This window comes from Triticum aestivum, chromosome 5A (genome assembly GCF_018294505.1).
Source record: "Triticum aestivum cultivar Chinese Spring chromosome 5A, IWGSC CS RefSeq v2.1, whole genome shotgun sequence".
Classification (NCBI taxonomy): Eukaryota; Viridiplantae; Streptophyta; class Magnoliopsida; order Poales; family Poaceae; genus Triticum; species Triticum aestivum.
Window position 1 is genome coordinate 71356095 of NC_057806.1, and position 23206 is coordinate 71379300.

The 23206-nt window shown below is 44.6% G+C and overlaps 1 pseudogene; it reads left to right on the forward strand.

Moving 5' to 3' along the window:
* Positions 1–22094: 22094 nt before the first annotated feature.
* Positions 22095–22539, forward strand: LOC123106609 (monothiol glutaredoxin-S9-like; annotated as a pseudogene).
* Positions 22540–23206: the final 667 nt, after the last annotated feature.

The window sequence follows — 23206 nt, forward strand, 5'->3', positions numbered from 1 at the left end:
GGAGGTGCGCCATTGGTATACCAATTTTTTTAATTAGGTTTATTCTGTTATTGAATTTCTAACTCACAAAAAGTATTGATTTTTTTAATATTTTTTCAACTCACGAATATTTTAAAATTTCATGGGCACTTTTTGAATTCATGAATATTTTTTCAAATTTGATGATATTTTTTCATATTCATAAATGTTTTACCAATTCACAAATGAATGCAACTAAAAATCCAAAAACAAAGACTAGTTGTGCTTGGTTAGATGTTACTCCTAATTTCTTATTACCACTAGTACTTCTTGATGTAACATTGCCACGTTATAAATAAAAGTGCCAGCAGGCTTTCCTTCAAAAAAATCCAAAAAAAAGTTACTAATGGCGCACCGCTAGGGGGTGCGCCATTGCTATCTATGTACTTATGGCGCACCAGGAGAAGGTGCGCCATTGCTAACCCTCCCCCAATCCACTTGCTCCCCTCTCCCTCTGGCCTCTCTCCCTCCCTTCACCAGATCCACACGCCCTCCCCCGACCCACTGCGCCGCTACCCAGACCCACTGCGCCGCCCCTAGCTTCCCTCCTCGATCGCCCTCTCGGCCTCCCTTCCTCCTCCAGATCCGCCTCCCCGAGCGCGGTCACCACGCATCACTGCGGCCACCGACCGCCCCGTGCTCCGTCGTCGTGCCGGCATCACGTAGGAGCTGCGCTAGGAGCAACACCATCATCACCTTCATCGCCTACATCCACGGATTGGAGCCGGGTCATCAAGGATCGAGCGCATCGACCTCTTCTTCCTCATCACCGACCACTGCTTCTCGGCGTCGATCTGCGCTTCCCCGACCACCCTTAGCCTCGTCGTCTCCTTCCCCAGCTCCGCGGTGAGCGTCTCCAACGATCCCCCCGCTTTTCCCCTTGTTTAGTCGCCGTTTGTGCCTATGCGGGGATCATGCATGCTTGTCCAGCTAGGAGTTCAATTTCGGAGGTTGCTAATACTATCCTATGGTCTTTGTGTACCTAAATTTGTTGTAATAGGCCTTGTGGTTTGGTGGCTTGTTTGTCAGCTGTTCCTTATTATATACAGATTGTGGTTCCCTTTTGTTGCATATTGAAATGCTACTGTCGTGTATTATGGATACAAAATCTGAAGGGAATTTTAAGGGAGCATAGAGAAATCATTCACCTTTGGTGATTTCTGTAGTAAAAATGTGGCCTTGTTTGTTTGAAATTAGCTTTGGAAGTCTGTTAGTAACCTAACTATCTTGTGCTTATGCTTATATGTTGTACGGCATATTTTCTGAAGCAACAATGGAGATGTGTGAGCATAGCTTTTTGTTGTCAACACAGACGACAGTTCCTTGTTATTTACATACTCTTCTTCTTTCCGCTTTTGGACTGTCATTTCCTTTGATCTTCTCCTGATGCTACTTAGTATGTACTCGCATCTTCTTGCTGGGATGATAAAATTGTTTGTAGACTGTTTACCTGTTTTTCATTTCTGCTTATGGATAACTCTGTTTTTTACTACTCTACACGCCCCTATTCCGAGTGAGTGTTGTTTAGTGTTTACTGCTTACAACAGTCAAGTAATATGATCTTTTAATGCATACTCTAAGGAAGATGATGCTACTTAGGGCATCTCCAGCCGTTGGCCCCCAGGGGGCGCCTAAAATCGCCGCCTGGGGGTGAGCCGGCGCAAAAATTGGGCCTGGGGCGAGTTGGTCCCCAGCCGCCGGCCCCAGGGCCGCCCCCAGGCACGTTTTAAAATAAAAGAAGTTCGGCGAAGTTCGGCTTAAACACAATAAAATTCGGCCAAACATGATAAATTTCGGCATATTTCGGCGAAGTTCGCGAATTTTCATTATATAGCACATATACATAAACTAATCTAAAGGAAAAACTGGCTGAAGTCGCCGCCGTCGCCGCCATCATCATAGTCGGCCTTCTCATCCTTGACGCGGGCGCCCCTGCTGGACCCCTGCCCGGTGTCGCCATGGCGGACTGGTGGCGGCGCATCATCGTCGTCATCATCGCTGTCGCAGATGACGACGACTCCGCCTTCATCGCGGCCGCGTCGACGCTCCGCGAAGCGAAGCAGGGCGGCGCGCTGGCGCTCCTTCGCCTTCTCCTGGCGCTCCTTCTCCATCGCTATGGAGTCCCTGCGCGCCCATTCCAGGATCGCGTCGTCGTCGTCGAGCTCCGTCGTCACCGGCGCGACCGGCTCCTTCTTCACCGGCGCGAGCCCCGGCTCTGTCTGGCTTGACGAAGCGCGGAGGAGGAGCCGACGAGTAGGCGCGCCGGCCGCCCTCGTTGATGACGATGCCGGCGCTGCAAGTGCGCCGGCCGAGCGACGTCTCCGCCGCGGGCTCGGCCTTGACGCCGAGCAGGGCCGGAGTGCCGGAGGAGTGCGATGAAGATAGGGAGGAGGAAGAAGAGGAGGAGGACCCGAACCTCCTTGGCGCCCATGGCCCGGCGCGTCGGTGCTGCGCTGGGGCGGCCGCCCTCGCCCGGTACGCCAACGGCGGTCCGTTGTCGCCCTCGAGGTACGTCAGCACGCGCCCTCGAGTGTGCGGCCGGGGACGCCCCACCACAGGTGGTGCACCTCGCTGTTCTGCCGGCCGCCGACCACCGGCGCGCTGTTGGTGGACGCCAAGCGCTGCTGCTGGCGGCGCTTGAAATACGCCTCCCAAGCCGCGTGGTTGTCGGCGGCGTACTGGGGGAGGGAGAGTTGGGCGTCGGTGAGGGAGGCGCGCACGACCTCGACTTCCTCGACGAAGTACTTCGGCTTCGCCACGGCGTCGGGCAACGGGGGAATGGGCACTCCCCCGGCGCTGAGCCTCCACCCCGTCGGCCCGGCACGCATGTCCGGCGGCGCCGGGATGTTCGCCTAGAACAGGAGCCAGGACTCCTGTCCGCGGAGCGAACGGCGGCCGAAGCCGTTGGCCGCCGCATCGTCTCCGGGGTAGCGTTCCGCCATGGCGACGGGCTCAGGAGAGGTAGAGAGATAGAGGGAGGGGCTGGGCGGCAGTGCTCGGGAGAGGTAGGGAGAGGGAGGATCTGGGCGGTGGCGAGGGGCGGGGCTGGTGTGGGCACAGGCGAGTGCAGGCCACCGGCTATATAGCCGCGCCGCACCCGTGTGTACACGTGCGAGGGAGGGGAGGTGTCGGTGCGTCGTCCCGTGACGCGCCGCCTGTGAGGAATCAATGGCAAGGCTGACAGGCGGCAGCCTTGCCATTGATTCCCCGCGGGAACCGAGGCCGTTGAGGGAAGACGAGGCGTCGTGTCGCTGACGCGGCGGGCCCGCGACTGTTTCGCGCCAAAACAGTTTGCCCCGGCACCCCCGGGCGCCCCCCAGTGCGCCGGGTTCGGCCTGGGTCCACCGGCGCTGTTTTCGGCCCAGGAAGGCGAAAATCAGGCTCCTGGGGGCGCGACTGGGCCGTTTTTTTGGCGCCGGCGCGAAAAAATCGCCTGGGGAGGCCTTCCTGGGGCGCGGCTAGAGATGCCCTTAGTATGTACTGGCCGTTAGGATTACTTGATGGAAACTAGGAAAATCTGGATTAGTTCAAAGTTCAGACAGCCTAATTCATTTGACATATCTCCATCAGTCACTGCATATTGAAACTCTGCAACCTTTCTATTGCGTTGTGAATTACCCTGCTTGGATTATATCATAAACTCTGCTAAAAACCCACCATGCAAAGCTTAGATTTAGGATGTCGAAGATGAGATGTATTACGATGAAGTCTTGAAGAATCACACAAACAACAATTGCCAGATTTTCTCGTTGGTGTTGGTTTGTTTAGGCTAGTGCAGGGTGTTGCTTTATTCTGTCATCATTTGTAACTATGTCACAAATAAATTGTTCCTTCTTCTGTATTTGACAAGTAATGACTGTTGATAAGCTGAGGCATGGATTAAGTTGTTTCTTTGTTGTAACATACTGTATATCACTCCACAATGAAATACAGTACATATTGATGTGCTTTGTAAAACTTGTTCATGTACTAAACTACTAATGCCTTGTGGTGCTCTGAATTACTTGTGATGCCTCTGAATTACTTGTGATCACATTGAGAAAGACTTGTAAAGATGATGATCATCTTTTATAGAAAACAATTTATGTAAACACGTCAGTAACTTTGCTAGTTTGCTGGGTTTTGTCTCCGACCATCGCGTCGTGATGATTTTGCAGGTACCCCAAGAGGCCCTTGAGTTTGCCGGAATGTCGATTAACTTCCATTCCGGCAAATTCGGGTACTCCATATGTCCTATTTTCAGCAAAGGTCATGCTGAAATTTTCTGTGAATTTTAGCATGACTTTGCTAAAAAATAGGACATATGGGGTACTTGCGATTAATGCATGGGCCGGGGTATCTTAGTACTTAATTAAGTAGGATCAACTGCCTCTTGTGTTATACATATAGAAGTGTGATATCAACTCATAGTTATTACTAATGTCAGTTGCTCGTACATGATAAACCCTAATCTGGTAGGATGACCTATTAAAAAAACCATACCACATATTCTATTTGGATGGCCCTGCTAACTGTTGACCATAAATACTTGAGATGGATGCAGGATGCTTAAAGAAAGAAATGTTTTAGGGTGCCTCGACAAACCCTAAATGATATAACCTTGGCTTTTAGGGTGTCTCGGCGTCGACAAACCCTAAATGATAAAACCTTAGCTTTTAGGGTGCCTCGGCATCGATAAACCCTAAATGATGAAAACTTAACTTAGCATTTAGGGTGCCTCAGCGTCGACAAACCCTAAATGATAAAAGCTTAGCTTTTAGGATGCCTTGGTGTCGACAAACCCTAAATGATAAGACCATGATAATTCCTCACAAACCAACCCTTAAATAACACTGAGCCATTATGTCGTCACCCTTGAAGCCTTGCGGGCATTTGCAGCCCTTAGCTTGTTCATTCTATAGATTTCGAAAATTCAGTTTTGTACCGCACACCGAAGCCAACTTTTTGGCGACATTCCTCGAGAATTAGGTTATTTGGTCAACTTAGAGATCTTGTTCCTTGACAATAACCAACTTTTTGACCAAACTTTTTTCCTATTTAGAGCGAAACATGGCCCACAACGATGAGGCCAGCGGTTCGGGCGGCAAGGCATTCTGGGAGTTGTCCCAGGAGATGGAGGAAGAACCTCACCTCTAAGAGGACGCCGCGGAAGACACCGATGCTGACTACACAACCCCTAGTGGCGTCGGGGATGACACCACTGATGGTGCCGCCAAGGATGCCACCACTGATGATGGCAGCGCATGCACAGATGGCAACCAACTGAAGAGGCAATGGAAGGACCGGCGCCCGAACATGCTCGGCACCGTCAAGGAGGAATTTACTGAAGTGTCCTCCGAGGGGAATCCAACGACGCCCAAAGAAATAGTCAAGGGGTACGTGAGATAGCTCGGGTGCATTCTCCGGGGCACCGTCTCGATCAACACAGAGAACCTAAGGCATCGTGACCGAGGGAATTTGCGCAACCTCCTCTTCACGAAGTTGCACGAACGATACAAGTTCCCCAGTGACTTCGCAAACACAAGCCTCGCGGGGAATAAAGTGAACAGTGCCGCCCTCACGAAGATGAGCACGACCCTGGCTACTTGGAGAGCCACGATGAAGAGAATGATTGAAAAAGGTGATAGTTATGAGAAGATCAAGGAGAAACATCCTTCGATCAGCGAAGATGACTACCTGGAGTTCAAGATCAAGTGCGAGAGCGACGCAACCATGGAATCAAGTCAGTGGGGGAAAGAGATGCGGGACTTGAACTTAGGGGTCCACAAACTCAGTCCCGGCGGTTACAGAGTGGCGGAACCTATATGGGATAAGGAGGACGCGGAGCGTGCCGAGCAAGGCCTACCACCCCTCTTCGAGAAATACCGTGACAAGCAGACCAGGAACTATGTCAGGGCCCAGTACAAGGTGGACCCTGTAACCAAGGAGCTTACCACGGATCCGAAGACCAAGGCGCTTGAGCGTGTTCTGGTAAGGAATACACCCCCGCGTAATTAGCTCCATATGGTTGCATTCTAATTAATGAAGCCAGTTTTCAAAATGGTTCACGTTCCTTCCGCAGGAAACTGAATGCCGTAGCGCAGGGTCGTCTCAGAGCTCCCCTTTCGACACCCCTTTAAATAGGGCGTTGAACGTACTGAAACACAAGGATAAGCTCAGTAAGCCGACGCCAGCTGGTTGTGTGGCCGGCAAAGGCTTGTCCACGAAATGGTCGGAGTACTATACCGATGGGCGAAAGGAGAGAAAGATCAGCTCGGAAAGCCAGGAGCGCGAGGTTCAACAACTCAAGGCACAAGTGGCTCGGATTCCGGAGATCGTCGAAGAGCAAGTGCGAGACCAACTGGGAGCGATGATCACCGCCATTATGCCTACCTTGGTTTCTGGGCTGCAGGCATGGATTGTGAGCGGCCAACGGGGGCCACCCCCAATTCCCAGCTTCACGGGCAGCAACTCGCACAACGCGCCGGCGGCGCCATTGGTGTCTCCGGCGGAGGTGGCATTGGTGTCTCCTGCGGCGGCGCCGGCACTGCAGCTTAATACACCTGGGTGTGGGAAGAATACGTCGGCCGGCACCTCGGCAACAAGCGGCCCCTCCGTCACTTGCACGCCCGCCGTTGGCGGTGCCTCGACATTAGCCGAGCTCGACGCCATCACAGTAACTAATTAAGCCTCTCGGCCGATGACTTCATCTCCTTGCCTTTGACTGGGGATCCCTGATGCCCTACATGTTTTCGTAGGGCACCGCCGACATTCCGTGCACTCTCCTGCACTTCGTGAATGACGAGTTGGTCGATGTCGCTAAGGGCAGAATAGTTCAACCGGGCAGCCGCGTGTTCCACGGTAATCAGATGCCAGCCACCGTTTATAGGGTTCAACTGGTTCGGGTGCTGCCGGGCTTCGACGACATGTTACCTCCGTATCAACCCCATGGGGCTGACGAAGATGATGTGATGACCCTCAGCGCCTGCATAAGCTGGCCCATGCTTTCGCCGAAGAGCCAGATTTGTTTGGGGGCGGGGGACACCACCCCACAGACAACACCGCCATTTGTGCTGGCTCCAAGCCATGGCAAGACCCCCGCAATGCTACCGGACATGCTGGGCATGAATATGGCACAGGATCCGGACATGCATATGGCACAGGATCCGGACGACGCTGACAACGACAACGACGGTACATTTACCAATGTCGATAAGTACTTGAACGAACATGGGTACAGTGACGAATTCTTGGGGCGTCCTTCTCAAGAACCCAACCCTGCAAAAGACGATCTAGCTGGTACCGCGGAGAAACCCAGTTGCAACAGGCGTCGTCTGGCGTTCAGTTCTCAGGAGACACCTCCAGCTGCCGCCTTCACCGAGCCTCAGATAGCCGAGGTGCGAAATATTATCAGCCCCAACACACTCAAGAAGGCTGTCTGTGAGCAGAACTCGATCCCATTACAGCAGAAGAAGAAGGGACGGAAAAGAAAGAGTAAAAAGGGTGCAAGCCAGCCGGCACCGAGTATGATCCGTGCTCAGGACGGGCCACCTTCACCTAAGGATATCTCGAGGAGGGTGCATGTGGTGGGTAGGCCGATGCTACCGACTAATCTGCTCAATGCTGCAACTGGTGCTATGCAGAGTCTGCATGACAGTGTTCTTTCTTTGGAGAAGCGGTGTCTCCGAGAGAATGATGTTGCATACCCGGTTTTCGTGGCCAAGGTGCTAGAGGGCAAGGGCTTTGTGGATAGCGCCATCGGGGTATGATCGTCCTGCGGTTTGATGACATCTTCGCTATGTTTAACCTTCATCCGCTGCACTACACCTTCATTCAGCTATTTTTGCTGAGTATGGAGATGCAGATCATTAGAGACAAGACCCCGTACATCATGATAGTCAACCCCTTCTACGTGCGTGCCAAGATCTTGGGCAGCGCTGGGGACCGGCAAGTCGCGAGTTCATACCTCGAAGGCGTCATTCTGGCAAACCCATATAAGGATAACTTCCTCGTGCCTTACGTTCCCAAGTAAGTCATCCCCTCACCGCCCAGTAACATATGATTTCTTATATTTCGATCGTTCTTTTTTGTCTAACATTCTGTGTTTTTTGCAGTAACACACATTGCACACTCATCCTCTTAAGCCCGAAATATTACATGACCACATATTTCGACTCGGACCGTCAGTCGAAGAAAGACTACACAAATATCAAGAAAGTTCTTGATGATGTTCTCCCTGGCTACGCCAGATCTGGAGGCACCTTTAGCAGGCCAATTCGTAGGTACGACAAGCACGTGTTCACCCACAATACGACATTCCCCTGCGTCAAGCAGCCGCCTGGCGGTCAGAAGGATGCCTACTACGCCCTCCATCACATGCGGGCGATCGTACGGGACCATAATCACCTTCTGCTACCAAATAATCTCAAAGATTGGGCCGCAAGCTTGTCGGCAATCTAGGACGCGGACATCAGACAAGAATTCTTTCGCATCCAGTCGAAGTTTGCGGAAATCATCCATCAAGATGTCCTTCGTACCTCGGGGCAGTTCTACCTCAGGTATCAACCGTCCAACAGTGAGATAGAAACAACGCTACAAATGCAGGCTGACAATGCCCGCGATTTCATGACCATCACGATAGACGGCGGCTTCATCCACGCTCCGGTCCTTGAGTCGAGTCAAAAGTAGTGATGCTATGTGTAGTTCTGAAATATCGATTAGCTCATGTTGTAATTAAATTTTAATGAACTTGTATGTCTCTTTGGTTTGGACAGTCGTTCAACTTATATGTAATCGATGCTATTTATTAGTAGGACCATGAATCGTGCTCTTAATGTCTTGATTTTCTCTTCCAATCCTTTTGTTGCATACTTATATATTGCTTATGTATTGTTTGTGAATTGCTACTAACGTTTTGTTTGGCTAGTGCATAGAGATGTCGTCGTATGTCATGTACAAGGGTAAGGTTCCCGGAGTCTACGACGACTAGGAGGAGTGTCGGAGACAGGTTCACCGTTTCAGCGGTAACAGTTACAAAGGGTACACCACTAGGGCGGAGGCGGAAGCTAGATACGCGCGCTATCTAGCGGGAGAGAGGAGGGAGCGGAGGAGGAACCGGATGAAGACCAGTTTCATCGCGATGATGCTCATCGTGATGACCGCAGCTCTCTTCTATGTGATGGTAGTCTAGATGATCGATATCGACTTGTAATGTGAAGACAAACTCGCTACTCGCGGTCTCGAGACTTGTAATGTTCTAACTTTGTTCGGTCTTTTGAATTCGGAGACTAATATGATGAATTGTATTCGGAGACTAATATTCTATTGTATTTGATGAATCTGTTGTTTATATGTTGTGATGTCTATATTCTATGCAGTAATATATTTTGTAACCTGTGTAAATATCAGAAAAGAAAAAAATAATTCCTAATATTCATACTAGTGGCGCACCACACTGCACTTTAGTGGTGCACTGCAATAAACACACTAGTGGCGCACTACCTAGAAGTGCGCCATTAGTAACCCAGAGCACAAGGTACATATGGCCCCCTAGGAGGCATAGTAATGGCGCACCGTTTGACATACTAATGGCGCACTCCCTGGTGCGCCACTATTGTCTGGTATACTAATGGCGCACCAGGGGTGCGCCATTAGTATTAGTTACTAGTGGCGTGATGATAGTGGCGCACCTGTAGTGCGCCATTAATGGCCAAAACAGGTGCACCACTAATTAGCCTTTTCCTAGTAGTGTCAATACCATGTTCTCCTTGATGTTCTTGGAGATCTATTCGATGTAATACTCTTTTGCGGTGTGTTTTCCGAGATCCGATGAATGATGGATTTATGATCAGCTTATCTATGAATATTATTTGAATCTCCTCTGAATTCTTATATGCATGATTTGATATCTTTGCAAGTGTCTTCAAACTATCGATTTGGTTTGGCCAACTAGATTGGTTTTTCTTGCAATGGGAGAAGTGCTTAGCTTTGGGTTCAATCTTGCGGTGCTCGATCCTAGTGACAGAAGGGGAATGGACACGTATTGTATTGTTGCCATCAAGGATAACAAGATGGGGTTTTCATCATATTGCTTGAGTTTATCCCGCTACATCATGTCATCTTACTTAATGCATTACTCTGTTCTTCATGAAATACTCTAGTTGCAGGCAGGAGTCGGTTGACGTGGGGAGTAATAGTAGTAGATGCAGGCAGGAGTTGGTCTACTTGATACAGACGCGATGGATAAATTCATGATCATTGCCTTAGATAGCGTCATAACTTTGCGCTTTTCTATCAATTGCTCGATAGTAATTTGTTCACCCACCATAATATTTTCAATCTTGAGAGAAGCCTCTAGTGAAACCTATGCCCCACGAGTCTATTTTCCATCATATAAATTTTCGATCTACAATTTTAGTTTCCTATTTACTTTATTTGCAATCTTTTACTTTCCATTCCATAAACCAAAATACCAAAAATATTACTTTACCGTTTATCATCTATATCAGATCTCACTTTGCAAATAACCGTGAAGGGATTGACAACCCCTTTATCGCGTTGGGTGCAAGTTGGTGTTTGTTTGTGCAGGTATTCGGTGGGTTGTGCGTTATCTCCTTCTGGATTGATACCTTGGTTCTCAAAACTGAGGGAAATACTTACTCTACTTTGCTGCATCACCCTTTCCTCTTCAAGGGAAAAACCAACGCAAGCTCAAGAGGTAGCACTATGGAAATGCCATAATAGGTAGGTATGGCGGCTGTTTTGAGGAAGGGTATAAGGTGGGTGTAATGCACCAGCGAAAGTTGCACGGTACTAGAGAGGCTAGCAATGGTGGAAGGGTGAAAGTGTGTATAATCCATGGACTCAACATTAGTCATAAAGAACTCACATACTTATTGCAAAAGTCTAGTACCTATCGAAAAAATTACTACACGCATGCTCCTAAGGGGATAGATTAGTAGGAAAAGACCATCGCTCATCCCCGACCTCCACTCATAAGGAAGACAATCAATAAATAAATCATGCTCCGACTTCATCACATAACAGTTCACCATACGTGCATGCTATGGGAATCACAAAATTTAACACAAGTATTTCTACAATCCACAATTACTCACTAGCATGACTCTAATATCACCATCCTCATATCTCAAAACAATCATATGGAATCAAACATCTCATCTTATTCAATGCACTTTATATGAAAGTTTTTATTATATCCCTTTTGGATGCCCATCGTATTAGGACTAAATTCATAACCTAAGCAAATTACCATGATGTTTAAGAAATCTCAAAATAATATAAGTGAAGCATGAGACTTCATAAATTTCTTCAAAATAAAACCATCGCCATGCTCTAAAAAGATATAAGTGAAGCACTAGAGCAAATGACAAACTACTCCAAAATATATAAGTGAAGATCAATGAGTAGTCGAATAATTATGTGAAGATGTGAGGACTCTCTAACATTTAAGAATTTATGATCTTGGGATATTATTCAAACAGCGAGAAAATCCTAATAAAATAAAATGACGCTCCAAGCAAAACACATATCATGTGGTGAATAAAAATATAGCTCCAAGTAAGGTTACCGATGAACAAGGACGAAAGAGGGGATGCCATCCGGGGCATCCCCAAGCTTAGGCTCTTGGTTGTCCTTGAATATTACCTTGGGGTGACTTGGGCATCCCTAAGCTTAGGCTCTTGCCACTCCTTATTCCTTAGTCCATCAAAACTTTACCAAAAACTTGAAAACTTCACAACACAAAACGCAACAGAAAACTCGTAAGCTCCGTTAGTATAATAAAGCAAGTCACCACTTAGGTACTATTGTGAACTCATTCCAATTTTATCTTTGTGTTACAACTACTATGTTCCAACTTCTTCATGGTTCATACTCTCCGATACTACCCATAGATTCATCAAAATAAGCAAACAACACAATGAAAATAGAATCTGTCAAAAACAGAATAGTCTGTAGTAATCTGGAAACTTCATATACTTAGGTAACTCCAAAAATTCTGAAAATTAGGAAAACCTGGGCAATTTATATATAAATCCTGTGCAAAAAGAGTCAGTATTTTATCACGCTTCTGTAAAAAAATGAAAATTATTTTACTGGACGCAAAAGTTTCTGTTTTTCAGCAAGATCAAATCAACTATCACCATAGCCATCCCAAAGGTCTTACTTGGCACTTTATTGAAATAAAAGCTATAAAAAGAATTAATACAGTAGCCTAATCATGTTAACACACAAAAACAGTAGGGGTAAATGTTGGGTTGTCTCCCAACAAGCGCTTTTCTTTAATGCCTTTTAAGCTAGGGATGATGATTTCAATGATGCACTCATAAAAGATAAGAATTGAAGCATAATGGGAGCATCATGAAGCATATTACTAGCACATTTAAGTCTAACCCACTTCCTATGCATAGGCATTTTGTGAGCAAACAACTTATGGGAACAAGAATCAACTTGCATAGGAAGGTAAGGGAAGCAAAACTTCCAGATTTTCAACATGTAGGGATGAAACTTGATATTATTGAGATATGTAGAAGCATATTTTCCTCTATCATAATAATTTTCAGTGGCATCATGAATGAATTCAATGATATAACCATAACACAAAGTATTATTTTCATGATCCACAAGCATAGAAAATTTACTACTCTCCACATAAGCAAAATTCTTCTTATTCGTAATAGTGGGAGCAAATTCAGCAAAATAACTATCATGTGAGGCATAATCCAATTGAAAATTAAAATCATGATGACAAGCTTCATGGTTATCATTATTCTTTATAGCATACATGTCATCAAAATAATCATCATAGATAGCAACTTTATTCTCATAATCAATTGGAACCTCTTCCGAAATAGTGGATTCATCACTAAATAAAGTCATGACCTCTCCAAATCCACTTCCGTAAGTATTATAAGATTCAACACCCTCCAAAATAGTGGGATAATTACCTAGATTTGACACTCTTCCAAACCCACTTTCATCAATATAATCATCATAAATATGAGGCATGGTATCATCATAATAAATTTTCTCATCAAAACTTGGGGGACAAAAAATGTCATCTTCATCAAACATAGCATCCCCAAGCTTGTAGCTTTGCATATCATTAGCATCATGTGGGCCGGTCCGTCTCCTGTGTTCTACTCTTCCTCGCCGGAGAACGCATGCACCTCCACTTCATAGGTCTTACCGCTGGTGCTCATGGAGACGGTGGATGTAGGAGGTGGTCGCTGATGCTGAATAGAAAGGAAGTGGATGATGACTGGCCGTCGTCGTAGGATAGTTTTAGGGTCGCGTTTATTATTTTTGTTCTAAATGTTTGAAATGTAATGAAAATCCGGTGTGTTTGCATGAATCTCATCCGATTTATATGAAAATCCGCCATGTTTGGACAAATTTCGTCCGGTTGGTTCAAAAAGTTGTTGAAATGTATGCAGCAGCGTTGGTTGGTGAAACGGATGTGGGAGGAAATTTTATGAATGCCATTGGAGATTCCCTAAGAGCTCAGATTTTGTTCAAGGAGCAGCTGCTTAACCCATGTAGCGCTCTCTATTTTCCATTGAAGCTCATGCGGAATTAGAACTCAATCCAATGGCCACAAAAGTATGGAAGTGCACATCCGATGGATGGAAATGATAGTGGCCTGAGAGGGCTCAAAAGATGTGTGGTTATAATGTCTCTAAATAAGGTCAAGACACGTGTTGTATTGTTGTCACTAAGGATAAAACGATCGGGTTTTGTCATATTGATTGACTTCTTCCTGTCTATATTATGTCATCTTTCCTATTGTGATACTCTCTTTTTTTAACTTTATACCTTGAGATGCATGCTGGATAGTGGTTTTGGAGTGGAGTATTAGTAGTGGATGCAATTGGATTAACGGTCTACTTATCATGGATGTAATGCCTATATGAGATTATGCCATGAATGACCATACTTATAAATATTGCAATTTGGTTAATTGCACAATTGTAAGTTGTTTATGAAGGAAATATGCCCTAGAGGCAATAATAAAGTTATTATTTATTTCCTTATATCATGATAAATGTTCATTATTCATGCTAGAATTGTATTAACCGGAAACATAATACATGTGGGAATACATAGACAAACAGATTGTCACTAGTATGCCTCTACTTGACTAGCTCGTTGATCAAAGATGGTTATGTTTACTAACCATAGACATGAGTTGTCATTTGATTAACGGGGTCACATCATTAGGAGAATGATGTGATTGACATGACCCATTCTGTTAGCTTAGCACCCGATCGTTTAGTATGTTGCTATTGCTTTCTTCATGACTTATACATGTTCCTATGACTATGAGATTATGCAACTCCCGTTTACCGGAGGAACACTTTGTGTGCTACCAAACGTCACAACATAACTGGGTGATTATAAAGGTGCTCTACAGGTGTCTCCAAAGGTACTTGTTGGGTTGGCGTATTTCGAGATTAGGATTTGTCACCCCGATTGTCGGAGAGGTATCTCTGGGCCCTCTCGGTAATGCACATCACTTAAGCCTTGCAAGCATTGCAACTAATGAGTTAGTTGCGGGATGATGTATTACGAAACAAGTAAAGAGACTTGCCGGTAACGAGATTGAACTAGATATTGAGATACCGACGATCGAATCTCGGGCAAGTAACATACCGATGACAAAGGGAACAACGTATGTTGTTATGCGGTTTGACCGATAAAGATCTTCGTAGAATATGTAGGAGCCAATATGAGCATCCAGGTTTCGCTATTGGTTATTGAGCGTAGACATGTCTCGGTCATGTCTACATACTTCTCGAACCCGTAGGGTCCGCACGCTTAACGTTACGATGACAATTTTATTATGAGTTTATGTGTTTTGATGTACCGAAGGTTGTTCGGAGTCCCGGATGTGATCACGGACATGACGAGGAGTCTCGAAATGGTCGAGACATGAAGATTGATATATTGGAAGCCTACGTTTGGATATCGGAAGTGTTCCGGGTGAAATAGTGATTTTACCGGAGTACCGGAGGGGTTACCGGAACCCCTATTGGGCCTTATGGGCCCAAGTGGAGGAAGAGGAGAGGCGGCCAAGGGGCAGCCGCGCGCCCCTCCCCCCCCCCAAGTCCGAATTGGACAAGGAGGGGGGCGGCGCCCCCCCCCCTTCCTTTCCCCTCTCTCCTCCTTCCCCCCAAGTCTCAATCCAACTAGGAAAAAGGAGGGGAGTCCTACTCCCGGTGGGAGTAGGACTCCTCCGGCGCGCCTCCTCCTATGGTCGGCCGCACCCCCCCTTTCTCCTTTATATATGGGGGCAGGGGCACCCCATAGACACAACAATTGATCATTGATCTCTTAGTCGTGTGCGGTGCCCCCCTCCACCATAGTCCACCTCGATAATACTGTAGCGGTGCTTAGGCGAAGCCCTGCGTCGGTAGAACATCAACATCGTCACCACGCCGTTGTGCTGACGAAACTCTTCCTCAACACTCGGCTAGATCGGAGTTCGAGGGATGTCATCGAGCTGAACGTGTGCTGAACTCGGAGGTGTCGTACATTTGGTACTTGATCGGTCGGATCGTGAAGACGTACGACTACATCAACCGCATTGTGCTAACGCTTCCTCTTTCGGTCTACGAGGGTACGTGGACAACACTCTCCCCTCTCGTTGCTATGCATCACCATGATCTTGCGTGTGCGTAGGAATTTTTTTGAAATTACTACGCTCCCCAACAGTTTACCATGCTACTTGTTGTTTTCGAGAGAGATGCCACTAGCGAACCTACGCCCCCGGGTCTATTCTCCATTGCATGATTCTTCTACAAATTTGATCTTTTTATTTGCTGTAGTACCTTGCTACTATCTATCTCTATTGTTTGCTTTTAATTTTGTAACTAACAAGACAAGGGGCTCGACAACCCTCTTGCCATGTTGGGTGCAAGTTTGTATCTTGTTCGTGTGCAACTGTTGTTTACCTTGTTAGTTTGGAAGTTTCCGACTTGATTGATAACATTGGTTCTCAAACGGAGGGAAATACTTTGCTACTATTCTATTTCACCCTTCCTCTTTGGGGGAATCCTTAAAACTCCTTTAAGGGTTAGCAAAAGAATTTCTAGCGCCGTTGTCGGGGAAATCTTCTACTACCAAATTAAGTGCCTTTGCACAAACTCCTTATTTACTTTTTCTATTTCTTGCCTAGTTAATATTGCTTCTTACTTTGCTTGCCAAATTTTTTCGAAATACCAAGAAAAAACCTTTTGTTGCTATGTTTTCTCTTGCTATCATGTCTAGTGCCTCACTTGTTGTTTCTGCCCGAGCTAGAAGTGCTTAATTTTAAACAGAGGGGTGGAGAGAGTTTAAAAGATGTTTGGTATAGCATTTATGATGCTCAAAACATGTCTACTCAAAAACAATGTACCACAAATTTTCTTAGCAATTTTTATATTGGCGTTACTACTTGATATAGATTTGTTCTAGATAATATCACTGGAGGGAATTTTATGGGTAGTCTTACCTTAGATTATTTTAGTTCTATGGGAAATTTATTAGGTTCTTCGTCTCTTAAGGTTGATGAAACTGAAATTACCTTGAGTCATCTTATGCAAAGATATGATATAATTGAACATAAAATGTCAACTAATCAACAAGTGCAAGAATTGGACAAAAAGATGCATAATCATTACTAAGTTAGGCTCTATGGTAGGGAATGCTTTAAAATTATTAAAATAAAAATAACCTCATACCAATAGAGTAGAATAAGTCCTGTTAGATGATGTCTACTATGCATTCTTCTTCTTGTAGACTCGTGTTGGGCCTCCAAGCGCAGAGTTTTGTAGGACAGTAGCAAATTTCCCTCAAGTGGATGACCTAAGGTTTATCAATCTGTGGGAGGCATAGGATGAAGATTGTCTCTCTCAAACAACCCTGCAACCAAATAACAAAGAGCCTCTTATGTCCCCAACACACCCAATACAATGGTAAATTGTATAGGTGCACTAGTTCGGCGAAGAGATGGTGGTACAAGTGTAATATGGATGGTAGATAAAAGTTTTTGTAATATGAAAATATAAAAAACAGCAAGGTAGCAAGTAACAAAAGTGAGCAAAAACGGTATTGCAATGCTTGGAAACAAGGCCTAGGGTTCATACTTTCACTGGTGCAAGTTCTCTCAACAACGATAGCATATTAAATCATATAACAATCCCTCAACGTGCTACAAAGAGTCGCTCCAAAGTTCCTATCGCGGAGAACATAAGATGAAATTGCTTGTAGGGTACGTAACCACCTCAAAGTTATTCTTCCCGATCAATCCATTGAGCTATTCTTATAAGTGTCACAAACAGCCCTAGAGTTCGTAGTAAAATAACACCATATGGCACACATCAATCAACAAGTATCCGTGGGTCAATTATACGATATGCATCAAACAACTTCAGGCTCATAATATTCAATCCAACATAATGAACCTCAAAGAGTGCCCCAAGATTTCTATCGGAAAAACAAGGACGAAAACGTGCATCAACCCCTATGAATAGATTACCCCAATGTCATCTCAGGAATTCGTGAGTTGAGTGCTAAAACATACATCAAGTGAATCAATAGAACACCTCATTGTCACCACGGGTATCTCATGCAAGACATACATCAAGTGTTCTCAAATCCATACTAGTATTCAATCCGATAATAGTGAAACCTCAAAGGTAAAACTCAATTCATCACAAGAAGGCAGAGGGGGAGAAACACCATATGATTCAACTATAATAACAAAGCTCACAGTACATCAAGATCGTGCCAAATCAAGAACACAAGAGAGAGAGAGAGAGAGAGAGAGAGAGAGAGAGAGATCAAGCACATAGCTACTGGTGCATACCCTCAGCCCTGAGGGTTAACTACTCCCTCCTTGTCATAGAGACCGCCGGGATGATGAAGATGGCCACCTGTGATGGTTTCCCGTTCCTGCCGGAACGGGCTCCCGATTGGTTTTCCGTGGCTACAGAGGCTTGCGGCGGCGGAACTCCTGATCTAGGTTTCTTTATGGGGGTTTCTGGATTTATAGGAATATTTGGCATCGGTTCCAAGTAAGGGGGTCCACGAGGCAGCGACAAGGTAGGGGGGCGCGCAAAGTTTCAGCTAGTTTGGACTCCGTTTGGTATACATCTGTAAAACTCAAAAACAAGGAAAAACAGAAACTAGCATTGGGCTCTAGGTTAATAGGTTAGTCCCAAAAGTAATATGAAATAGCATATTAATGATATAAAACAATCAAGATGGATAATATAATAACATGGAACAATCAGAAATTATAGATACGTTGGAGACGTATCATTAGACTTGATAAATTGGAGGAAGTTATAGATGTCTTGGGTTCAAATTTTGCTTCTATAAAAACTAGCGAGGAGACATCTAAGAACAACAATATAAAATTTACTTATGTACCTAAGGTACCTATACCAATTTTTGGTGCTTTGTCTAGTAAAGAAAAAGGAGATTTAAAGATGATAAGTGTGCACCCCAAAAATAGGAAGATAAAAGGGGAACCCACCTTTGACACTAAAATTTTGGATTTCATACCTACGAGTGCTAACCACGTGGCAAGCGTGGTAAAAGCAAATTCAAACATAATTATTGCTAAAGTAGTAATTATGTGTGTACATTTTCTTTTATTTCTATGCCAAGTTGAGCCTTTGGACCCTTGCAGTTGCATGTTTGTTAGGTTCTGTGTAGAACAAAAACTTTTGTGCCCAGTGTTCGAATTTTCATTCTCGACTGGAGCACACTAATTTACTGAGATTTTTACACAGTACTTCATACAAATTTCGGTTACTTACTAATTTTTCGGAGTTTTTAGAGTTTAAAAAGTATGTGTTTAGTTTAGATCATTATAGACTGTTCTGGTTTTGATAGATTATTGTTATAGTTTTGTTGGCTGCTTGTTTTAGAGGTTTGCATGGCTTATATTGAGAGATATAAATTGTGAAAATAATATCATACAATAGCTAATATTTGAAAATAATATTATACAATAGCTATATTTGAAAATATTTGTGACTTGTCTTGACAGTAGATGATCGTATGATTAATTTTTACGTGCACTAACCCCCATCTCACGAGTTTTGTTGAGTTTTGTGTGGATGGAGTTTTTAAGATCGGGGGGAGACATCGATATGAGAGGAACAAGGAGCGGGGGATGCCCAAGGAACCCCAAGGTAATATCCAAGGAGACTCGAGCATCTAAGATTGGGGATGCCCGATATACATCCCATCTTCCGTCTTTAATGACCATCGGTATGTCTCGGTTGGACCTATGTTTTTATTTGTTCACGTGATATGTGCTTTGCTGAAAGCGTCTTTTGCTTTTATTTTAGTTTTCTTTGCTGGTCATGACAATCATCATGTTCTGGTCACACTTCTTAAAGAGACACACATTGGTCTTTTATTTATAGAATGCTCATTGATCTTCACTTATGTCTTTTTGAGTTGAGACTTTTATAGAATTTCCTCTTGCACCTCACTTATATATGTTAGATCTTGGCGAGAAATTATGTTTTTATAGAAAAGTTAATGACTCTCTTGCCTCACTTATATCTTTTTTGAGAGTTGAATGGTAATTGATAATTTGCATGAATTATGTGTTTGTCCTAAAAATAATAGGTATGTAGAAGTGGTATAATAAAAACTTGCATGCACTTGTAGATCACTGAACTTGATAAGAGCTCGATAATCTGGTTGGTGAAATTGTCTTTCTACTGCTCTGGCTTATGCCCGGATGCCGTAATAAGCTTAGTTTTGTTGAGCTATGTTTTTGTTCTTAGTTTTGAGTTTCTTTGAGCACTTTGTTCTGAACATGCATGTCATGACTACCCTAGTTTGGTTCAAGTAATGGAACCGGGGGGTTTTGCCCTCATGATAGTCTAAAGAACTTAGACTATGTTTGGCAACAAAGTATTTTTGAAGTTTTACAAGAAATGTCGTGATTTTCAATAAAGCCACTGTTTTAAATACTTTGATGTGTTTGGCATGAACAAATACAACAGTTTTAGAAGCTGTAGTTTTCTTGAAACCTTGGTTTTTTGTTGTATTGGAGACCTCTTTTTCGTAAACAAAGAAACACGAGCTTTACTTTGCTCTCCCCTGCATTTTTTTCTCATGGGCCCATCTTCCAGCCGTCCTCATGTGCAATTCATCCATCTTCTCTGCTACCATGGACAAATGAAGCTCAAGAAAAAGGTATGCGCTACCCTGCTCAATTGATTGAGTGAATCAACCCAATTCCACGCGCACGTGTAGCATGATTGATTGCGCCCACGACTTTCTAGGTCAGCGATCAGGTGGCGTCCTTCAGCACACGCTGATTGAATCGGTCCTGTGGCTCCTTAGGTGTAGCTAAGGTAGGTTAAGTTGTGTAGTAATCGGTCAAAACTACGGTAAAACAACACCAACCAAATATATCTGTAGTTTTTGGAAAACCATGAAAAATGCAATTTTTAGAAACTGTAGTATCTGTTGCCCACACATTGCAATACCAAGGTTTCGGAATACTACTGTATTTTAAAGACCATGCTGCCAAACTAGGCCATATGTTTTTTTCTTACAATTCCTAAAAGGGCCTAAATGAGTATATATTAGAGATGTTTGACTGGTCCAACTAAAAAAAGACATTTGACTGGTTAAACGCGATTTCATCTACCGTAATAATTGTTAACAGCTTAGTACGTATTACCTCCGTCCAAATTTTTGTCTTAGATTTATATAGACTAGCACATATGTCCGTGCGTTGCAACGGGAGTAAAAGTAGTATGCATTTAAAGTTAGTGAGAATTATATATGCAAGCAAAACCCTGTGTGCATGTGAAAAGAGAACATTTAGCTTTTTGGTTTCGCCGGGTGTGAAGTAATAATTCCTTTTTTTCATTTATTGATTGAGAGCATTTAAGAGTTTTGTTACGTCATTGTACGCAGAGAAGGCCCATGAATTATTCAATTTACTTTTCCTTTCAATCGAGGAGATTTTAAGCTATCAACTTTTTGAATATTATAGGAAACATGAACCATTTTTAAAATCCCGAATAGTTTTTTTCTAAATTATGTACACTTTTGAGAAACACGCGAACAAAATTTGAAACAGGAGCATCTTTTAAAATTCACAAACATTTTTTGAAAACACCAACTTTTTATAATAACATGAACATTATTTGAATTTGTAAACATTTTCTTAGAATAGGAACATGTGTTGTAAATTCATAACATTTTTCGAAAATGTGTATCTTTCATACGCGAACATTATTTTGAAATGTCAAAATTTCACTAAAACAAGAATATTTCACAAATTTGTAGCAATTTTCAAAATGATATTTTCTTTTTGGAAATCATGCACAATTTTGGAAAACAATAAAACAAATTTGAAAAAATGGAAAACTTTTTTCATGTTCCGAATATTTTTCAAAATAGCAACAAAATTTTGGAATTCTAAACATTTTCTAAAATTTGTTTTTTTAATTCTGAATGTTTTTTGAGATTTTTGAAATTATGAAATAAATTCTATAAGAAAATAAAATTGGAAGGGAAAAAATAAATAGGGAAAGGAGAATAAAAATAGAAGTAAAACAAAGAAAAAATGGGCTAGCCCATTATTGGTTGTACTGTGCGAAGTTCCGACTATTTGTCGCCCTGTGTGGAAAATACAATTTTCCTAGCTGCGGGGGCAGAAAAAAAATGGGCTGGCTTCGCTAGGCCACAACACGTGGCCCACGTATGAAATTCTGAAAAAGCCTTTACCCTACTTGAACTGATGGTTTCAGACGGTTGTACTGATGATTTTCATCTCATTGAACTCTGAGCTATTTTTCTCTACAGGAGCACGCACGCCATGGCGTGGGCGAGAAGCGGAAGGAGCAGGGCGCCTCTTGCATTGCGGCCCTTGCGCACACGCGGTAGAGTGGCAGTACAAGTCCACACGCAGGCGGCGACGGGAGCATGAGAGAACGCGGGGGAAGCAGAGAAGCACGCGTCCATGGCGGCGGGGGACTTGGCGCAGCAACGGCGAACCGAGCGGAAAAGAGAAGAGCTCGATCACGTCGTACGTCGCTCGGCCGATCGAGATGTACCAGGCGATCCCCTACAGCGCCGGCCGGCTGCCAGCGTGCCTACAGCAGTCCGAGCAGGCCGAGGCCGAGGGCGCGACCGGCCAGGAGGGCGGGCTCGCGGCTCGCCGACACGGCGGCGAGGGGCGACGGCGGGGAGGTGGTGAGGAGGGCGGTGGCAGAGAGCCTGGTGCTGGTGGTGGGGAGGCGCGGGTGCTACCTCAGCCACGTGGTGAAGCGGCTATTGCAGGGGCTCGGGGTGAACCCCGCCGTGCACGAGGTCGCCGACGAGGCCGAGCTCGCTGCAGCGGTGGCCGGGAACGCTGGAGGCGAGGCCGTCGTCGCGCTGCTGGCGGTGTTCGTCGGTGGGAGGAACCTCGGCGGGCTCGATCGGCTCATGGTCGTGCACATCTCCGGTGATCTCGTGCCCGTACTCAAGGACGCCGGCGCGCTCTGGCTCTGAGTCTCTGACTCTGAGCAAAACCAAAGATGCATACGGGACGGGGTAGTACGGACGTACGAACAACCGTTTGATCATGAGTTAAACTTCTTTTCAATTCTCTTTTTGACTCTTGATGAGATTATGTGAGTTACTACTGCTCGATCTTCAGTGGGATCAATAATGGAGTACCAGCTTAGCTATAGTTAGGCCTAAATTCTTTTGATTAGGGTAGGAAAAATTAGGAACTATTGTGCCATCTCGTGCTTATTTTCGACCACACGCTTGTAAATACATGGATGAGTGAAGAGGGGTGTACTTTTTAGCACTGTATAAATCATGTTCCTTTCATCTTGCACATTAGTTTTCTAGATGCCAATTCATTTTGTCTTTGAAGGTTTCTTCTAGCAGGCTTATGATGTTATCACGAAATGGCACTATGTTGGATATTTGTAATCCATGAAGGGGTGCTTGTTTGTTGCAGCTGATTTCCCTCTCTCTTCTTCTATAGTACTCCTATTTATCATATATTAATTTTAAATTATTCTGAAAATAGAGGACTCGAACTGATCTCCAATTTTTGGGTTTGTACTGAGCGGTTTTCATAGACTAGACTTTACTCTGTTTTTTCCGTAAGATTTTCCTCGTAACTTTCCAACGATCTATGGTATCATTGTCCCCGAACTTGCAT